Source organism: Mesoplodon mirus (genome assembly GCF_964341445.2).
Source record: "Mesoplodon mirus genome assembly, chromosome: 16".
Classification (NCBI taxonomy): domain Eukaryota; kingdom Metazoa; phylum Chordata; class Mammalia; order Artiodactyla; family Ziphiidae; genus Mesoplodon; species Mesoplodon mirus.
This window is the reverse complement of record NC_138992.1, coordinates 36,779,778-36,787,593: the sequence shown is the minus strand read 5'-3', so window position 1 is coordinate 36,787,593 and position 7,816 is coordinate 36,779,778. Positions and strand designations below refer to the sequence as shown.

Here is a 7,816-nt window from a genome sequence, read left to right as displayed (position 1 = left end):
GTATAAACAGTCTTTAAAGTGCAAATGCTAAAGGCAGATGGTCTGGGTTCAAATCCTAAGTCCACTGCTTATTTACTGTGTGACATTGATCAAATCGCTTAATTTCTCTGTGTCTTACATTCATCATCCATGAAAGGGAATTAAGAGTACTGAAACACAGAAAGTACTCAGTAAATGGTGTTTACTATTTATGACCTTAGGATAGGGAAGGATTCCTTAAACAAAGAGAAAAAATGCAAACCACAGAGGAAAAGACTGACACATACAATTACAGTAAAATTAAGAACTTTTGGAAGTGTCACAGAGTCGCTAGTTGGCGAAGAGTGTGCTGCCCGCCCAGTCCCCGCGTCCCCACATCCACCGTGGCCATAGCCAGCGAAGAGCTAGCGAGCAAGCTGCAGCAGTGACTGAAGTGGGAGGAGGTGGACGGCGGGCTCTAGCCTGTGCCCCGAGCCGCCCCAGTCCCCAAGCCCCAGCCGCAGGCGTCTGCCTGGGCGCCCACGGCCAGAGCCCACGCCGAGCTGAGCGCACAGCTGAACCGACGGCTGGACGTCAACGAGGGCGCAGTGCAACCCCGCCGCTGCAAGGTCTTCCACCCCTACTCCGAGTTCCCGGAGTTCAGCCACCGCCTCATCAAGGGATGGAGAGCATGTTCAAACTGTACGATGCCGGAAGGGATGGCTTCATCGACCTGATGGAGCTGAAGCTGGTGATGGAGAAGCTGGGGGCCCCCAGACCCACCTGGGCCTGAAGAGAATGATCAAGGAGGTGCACGAGGACTTTGATGGAAAACTCAGCTTCCGTGAGTTCCTGTTTATATTCCACAAGGCCGCAGCAGGGGAACTACGGGAGGAGAGGGGGCTGATGGCACTGGTGAAGCTTTCTGAGATCGATGTTGCCCTGGAGGGCGTCAAAGGTGCCAAGGGGGCTTCTCTGGTGGCGCAGTGGTTGAGAGTCCGCCTGCCGATGCAGGGGACACGGGTTCGTGCCCCGGTCCGGGAAGATCCCACATGCCACGGAGCGGCTGGGCCCGTGAGCCATGGCCGCTGAGCCTGCGCATCCGGAGCCTGTGCTCCGCAACGGGAGAGGCCACAACAGTGAGAGGCCCGCGTACCGCAAAAAAAAAAAAAAGGTGGCAAGGACTTCTTTGAAGCCAAGGTCCAAGCCTTGTCCTCTGCCAGTAAGTCTGAAGCAGAGCTAAAAGCAGAGCAAGATGAGCGGAAGCGGGCAGAAGACAAGAGGAAGCTCCACCAGGCAGCCTTCCGGGAGCTCAAGGCCACTTTCAGTACACAGTTGGGCTGAGCTGGACCTGTGTCCACAGCTGTGCCTCACAGATGCCCCGGGGAGAGCTGGCCGGGCATCCTCGCCCCTGCTGACCCTTTGCCCCAACAAGCCTCCACAACCACCACCCAGCGCAAACTCCTTAACCTCATCGGGGTGGCGGGGGGTGGCTCTCGCCTTCATTTGGGAACCCCTCCCAGAGGGTCCAACTGCCCCACTCAAGTCCCTCTCCTGCTCGCCCTTCTCTGTAGCCAGAATGTGCCTCTACTTGGCAACGTTTACTTCTTCCTTTTATCTTTCCCCCTCCACATCAAAGAGTGGTCTGCTGTGTTAATTTGCACAGATACTTCTTTCTTTGGTGGTCCTCAGAGGAGATAGTCCCTGGAGGCCTGTGATGTTAATGTTGCCCATTTTCTTGGGTAATCCTTTTCTGTGACTCTTCCTGTCATGCCCCTCTCTCCTTTGTTTCCCATCCAACTTCCCTGTTCTCATTCTTAGCCTGATCCTGCCAGGTGCTTTTGCATCTTCTGTCCTTTGATGATGCTGAGGTTTAAGGCAGGCCAGGCTCCACCACTGCCTGTCCCCTCTCCAATAGGGGGAACGGCATGCTGCTGAGATGACACAAAATAGTCAAAAGATAGGAGATTCTGTTCCTTTCTCCTTTCCTCCTGTCCTCTTAGCATTTCCCCTAGATCTATCCTTTTCATTCTTCTTCCCACTTCAGCCTTTTTTCCCTACCCCTAAATACTGTGCTATTTAACTGTAAGAATGATTATAAGTAATATTAATGAGTAGAAGAATTCCTGTTAACTCTGACTTCATGCAAATTATATTACAGTAGACCCCTGACATTCCCAAGTGACAAATCCAGAGCCTTTCAAAATCCCAAAAGTCATGACCCTCCTCACCATCTAGCCAGTTTCCAACATCTGCTCTAAGGTACTGAGGTGAAGCTGTTTTTCAGCATAAATTTTTATATGTTATGAGTTCTTGGGATTGCTCACAAATATCAGGGGTTTGTTGTATTTTATAAAATAATTTCTAACATTGTATTTATTTCTTCTCTTTTTTAACTGCTGTCTCTACAAAAAGAAAACATCTTTTTGTACCACCAAAAAAAAAAAAAAATGTCATGAAGAACCTAGGGGTAAAACAGGAATAAAGACACAGACCTACTTGAGAATGGACTTGAGGATATGGGGAGGGGGAAGGGTAAGCTGTGACAAAGCGAAAGAGAGGCATGGACATATATACACTGCCAAACATAAGGTAGATAGATAGTGGGAAGCAGCCGCAGAGCACAGGGAGATCAGCTCGGTGCTTTGTGACCGCCCGGAGGGGTGGGATGGGGAGGGTGGGAGGGAGGGAGATGCATGAGGGAAGGGATGTGGGAACAGATGTATATGTATGACTGATTCACTTTGTTATAAAGCAGAAACTAATAAAAAAAAAAAAGAAAAAAAAAGATGTGGAGCATCAGAAACTACTATTCATTGCTGATGCTATAGACATTGGAAATAGTTTGACATTGTTTGGTAAAGATGAAGGTGCACATATGAATTTCACCCTTATGAATATATCCCAGAGAAACTTCTGTATGTGGGTAGCAGAATTGTACAAGGATAACAGCACTCTTTGTAAAAACAAGTAAACAAACAGACAAACCTGGACACAGCTCAAGCATCCATCACCAGGAGTAGTGGACAAATGAACTATGATACATTTATATGATGGAATACAATACATTGTTTGAGTACATCCATACGTGGGAAAATCTAAAGAAAAGCAAAGGAATGATAAACACAAAATTTGGGTAGTGGTTCAAAGGTATTGGCAATGTTCTATTTCCTAAACTGGGCAATGGACTACATGGGCATTCATTTTATTATTATTCTTAAAGATATGAATTTATGTGTAATATGACATAACTTTTGTACTATTATATATTTTATAACTAATACAAAAGACTAATTCAGGAATAAAAGCACGGTTTTGTGGTCAGTTTCCAAAAGTTCAAGGTCCATAGACCTAGCTTTAAGTTCAGTCTTCTGCTCTTTATCAGCTACATGGCTTTGGACAAATTCTCTGAGATTCAGTTTCCTAATTCATAAAGTGAAAATAATCATATTTATCTCAAAGTCTGTTGCAAACTTTCAGTGACAGGTAATATGAGTGAAAAATCTTATAGTTCAGTTGAGTTCACCAAACATTTACTTTGTGCAGGAGCCAAAGACACAAGGATAAATGAAACTTGGGCTCTGTCCCTGGGAGCTTGCATCGTAGTGAGTGGATAGGCAGGTAAACTGGTAAACTCAAGTTAACTTCTGCCTGAGAGCTAGGAGAGAGCAAAGAAGATGCACTCAGCTCAGCTCAGGAGGGCATGTGCAGGGCTGAGATGGCTACCTAGAGGGAGGTGATGTCTGTTGCGAATCCTGAAGGATGAGTTAGCCAAATGAAAGAGAGAGGTAGGGGGTGAACAGGGCTGAAACAGCATAAGCAAAGGCCAGAGGCAAGAAACAGCATAGTTTGTATGTTTTCACATTAGTCTTGGTGAGATGAGATATACTCTAAAATAAGGATAGAGAGACAGGCAGGGTCAGGAAATTGAGGATTTTGCCAGTTGGGTTGTCAAAGTTGGACTTGACTCTTTTTTTTTTTTGCGGTACACGGGCCTCTCACTGTTGTGGCCTCTCCCGTTGCGGAGCACAGGCTCCGGACACGCAGGCTCAGCGGCCATGGCTCACGGGCCCAGCCGCTCCGCGGCATGTGGGATCTTCCGGGACCGGGGCACGAACCCGTGTCCCCTGCATCGTCAGGCGGACTCTCAACCACTGTGCCACCAGGGAAGCCCTGACTCTTTTTTAAAAAAATTTATTTATTTATTTTTGGCTGCATTGGGTCTTTGTTGGTGTGCACGGGCTTCTCATTGCGGTGGCTTCTCTTGTTGCGGAGCACGGGCTGTAGGCGCACAGGCTTCAGTAGTTGTGGCTTGTGGGCTCTAGAGCGCAGGCTCAGTAGTTGTGGCACACGGGCTTAGTTGCTCCACAGCATGTGAGATCTTCCTAGACCAGGGCTCGAACCCGTGTACCCTTCATTGGCTAGCAGATTCTTAACCACTGCTCCACCAGGGAAGTCCCGGATTTGACTCTTAATGGGAGTCACTGAGTACTTTAGATAAGGGAGCTGCAGGACAAGATTGGGGCTGTAAAAGATCCCCTGCTGGAGGGACAGGTGGAAAACAAGAGAGATAAAGAGACAAGTGAGAAGACTGCAATGGCTCAGGTGAGGATATATGAGAAAGGCTGAAGAGAAGGAGAGAGAGTGTTTAAGAACAGTTTAGAAGTAAACCCAGCACAACCTGTTGATGGGGCAGGGGAGGAAGGCAGAAGGAATAATCTAGCTTGGACCGCTGGGTGCAAAGCCAGCACCGTTACTGATGGGAATTGGAAAGAGGAACTGGTTTAGGGGGAAAGGATGAGTTCAGTTTAAGTTCGAAAATTATTGAATTTGAGGTGCTTGTGGGGCATCCGAGCAGAAAAGTTTGTGCAGAATTATTCCAGGATGCAGGGTGAGGTCAGGGCCAGGGAAATAGATTTGGGAGTCACCAGCTTGCAGGTGGATGAGACTGGCTGGGAGAGCACATGGCCCCCATTTTTTGGGGTAGGGCTCAGCACAATTTTTCTGTAAAGGGCTGGGTAGTAAATATTTTAGGTTTTGTGGACTGTATGGTCACTATCATAACTATTCAACTCTGATATTGTAGTGTGAAAGCAGCCACAGACAATACATAAGTAAATGCATGTGGATGTGTTCCAATAAAACTACGTACAAAAACAAATGGCCAGCCAGATTTCTCCCATGAGCCATAGTTTGCCGACCCCTGTTCTAGAGAAAGAGCTGAGTGCAGAACACAAGGTCAAAAAGGACCACTCGAGAGGGAAGAGACTATATTTTCTAGGCCTCTTGGCATGTGAATGATAGAATCCCAATTCAAAGGGAAATTCAATAATTCATAACTAAAATCTGGGAAGGTAGGGATGGAGCCAGACCACTGGATCTAGGAACTTGATTTTTTGGGTATGGGCTTCATCCTCAGATCAGCTTCACATGGTGGGAGGTAGGGCCACAGCAGCTCCCAGGGTCCATCTTTAGAGCCTGGGTTCAGAAAGGTAAAGGGAGTGTGGCAGATTGGTTATTGTTCCCAGTTCTTCACGCCCCTCCATGCAGGGATATTTGCATAACATAGTCCCTCCCGTTGCTGAGTGACTGCAGTTGCTCCCAGCAGAGGCATCTTCCCAGTGATGTTGGGTGTGGCCACATGACTTGCTTTGGAAATGTGGACAGAGGGACAATGTGACAGTTCTGGGCCAAGACTTTAAGAGGTGTCACATGTTTCTGCTTGCTCTGTGCTCCTGTGCTCCTTCCTGAGAAGAGTATGTCCCCAGTAGCCCCTGGTCCAGAGAGAATAAAGAAACCTGTGAAGCATATCTGAAGCCAGTCCTTGCCACTTCTGTCCTGTAGACTCACGCACAAGAAAATAAATACTGGTTGTTATAAGCCACTGAGATTTTTTTTTTTTTTTTTTTTTGCGGTACACGGGCCTCTCACTGTTGTGGCCTCTCCCGTTGCGGAGCACAGGTTCCGGACGCGCAGGCTTAGCGGCCATGGCTCACGGGCCCAGCCGCTGCGTGGCATGTAGGATCTTCCTGGACCAGGGCATGAACCCGTGTCCCCTGCATTAGGAGGCGGACTCTCAACCACTGCGCCACCAGGGAAGCCCAAGCCCCTGAGATTTTGAGAGTATCTGTTACACAGCAAAACAAAACTGATTGATTAAGGGTACTCCCAACCAGCTTCATTTAGAAAATCCTAGTGAAAAACTGATTGGCCTGGGCCGCTGAGCCTGCGCGTCTGGAGCCTGTGCTCCGCAGCGGGAGAGGCCACAACAGTGAGAGGCCCGCGAAACGCAGAAAAAAAAAAAAAAAAACTGATTGGCCTGATTTGGGACATGTGACCCATCTCTGGACCAGTCACTGAGGACAGAGAGATATGATATTATGATTGGCCAACCTGGGTCATGTGCTCACTCTATTCAGGGAGGTGGGGCACTTACCAAGGTAAGGAAAAGGGATGCTGAGCAGACAAAAGCATGTTGTGGAGCACAAGCAGATAATAGTGCCATGAAAACTTAGGCAGGAGAGAGTAACACAAATGAGGGTATGTTGAATAATGCCATCAGCAGCAAAGAAGACACCAAGACAATAAATGAAATGTGTTTCTTGGTTTTGGCAATATCGACCAATAAAAGTCATTGGTGATCTTTGCCTGAGCAGTTTCAGTTGAGTGTTGGGATGACAGCCAGATTATAGGTAACAATAATATTTCAGTAAACTCTCATCCGCTATAGGAATGTTAGTTGTAACTAAAAAGGGCCTTAGATAGGAGCAGGTTAGAAGTCTGTTAAGGGAGAGCCAGGAGTTTTACCTAATTGTTCATCACTTTGAAGCCACAGGAGGCTTAGGAGAGGGAGTGTTGGGATCATCCACATTAGAGGGACACGATTCCCAAAGTGGGAGAGGGTGGAACCAGGCTGAAAGGTGGAGCACAGTCCTGGTGTGACCCTCAGGGCCTGTGGCAGAACTGCATCTTGGGAATCAGACGTGAAGACAGGATCTTTAAACAAGAAGTTTAAAACAGCAGAGTTTAGTCAGAAATCATGAGGAGGTCAAGGGAGGAGAGAGCTGATAAGAGTCTCTGGCCTGGAGAAACAGGTACAGAGCCAGTTGCTGTAACACTAGTGTCCAATTGACAGAATGTTCATCCAGTGCCCACCCCTGTGGAGGAGTCTGACCTTTCCTTGACTCCTTTCAAGACCTCTTTCTTGGCCCCTCCCATCCTCTGTCCTCCATCTGCACCCCGTCCCTCCTGCTTTTACTGACATCTGACTGTGTACAACTTCCCAAGGCTGTGTCCCACTTGGGCCGGTCCTCCCCAGACAGTCCCCTAGCATCTCTCCCTCTGCCTCATCTGAAATTGTACCACCTTGTGTCTCAGTCTTTTGCTCTCTGCTTTCATCTGGGAAAGAATCCATGTCAAGATATTAAAGTAATAGATCTTTTGTGGTTGTTCGCTTTCTAAATAGACCCCTGGTAATGTGATGTCATAACCCAAAGGAGTATTTCTGTCAAAGGAATAAGAATGGGGGCCAGTGGAGGTGGGACATGCAAAACTGTCCCTCAGATGGTACCACGAGAAGAGTTGATTTTGCAGTTCAAGTTTGAAGATAGGAAAAAACTGATGTACCAGCTCAGCAGTGGTGTGGTGGAGTGGGTAGGAATTCCCTCTCATTCAGCCTTTTGTTCTACTGATTGGATGAGGCCCACCTACATTAGGGAGGGCAATCTACTCTACTTAGTTTACCGATTCAAATGCTAATCTCACCCAGAAACACTCGAAATAATATTTGACCAAATGCCTGAGCATCCATGGCCCAGTCAAGTTGACACATGAAGTTAACCATCATAGTGGGCTCCTC

General features: G+C 47.6%; 1 pseudogene across 1 annotated transcript; it reads left to right on the top strand.

Moving 5' to 3' along the window:
• The first annotated feature begins 233 nt into the window (after positions 1-233).
• LOC309791984 (EF-hand domain-containing protein D1-like) lies at positions 234-1,302 on the top strand (annotated as a pseudogene). The gene is made up of 2 exons: positions 234-916; positions 1,133-1,302. The product of its transcript is annotated as an EF-hand domain-containing protein D1-like (transcript).
• Positions 1,303-7,816: the final 6,514 nt, after the last annotated feature.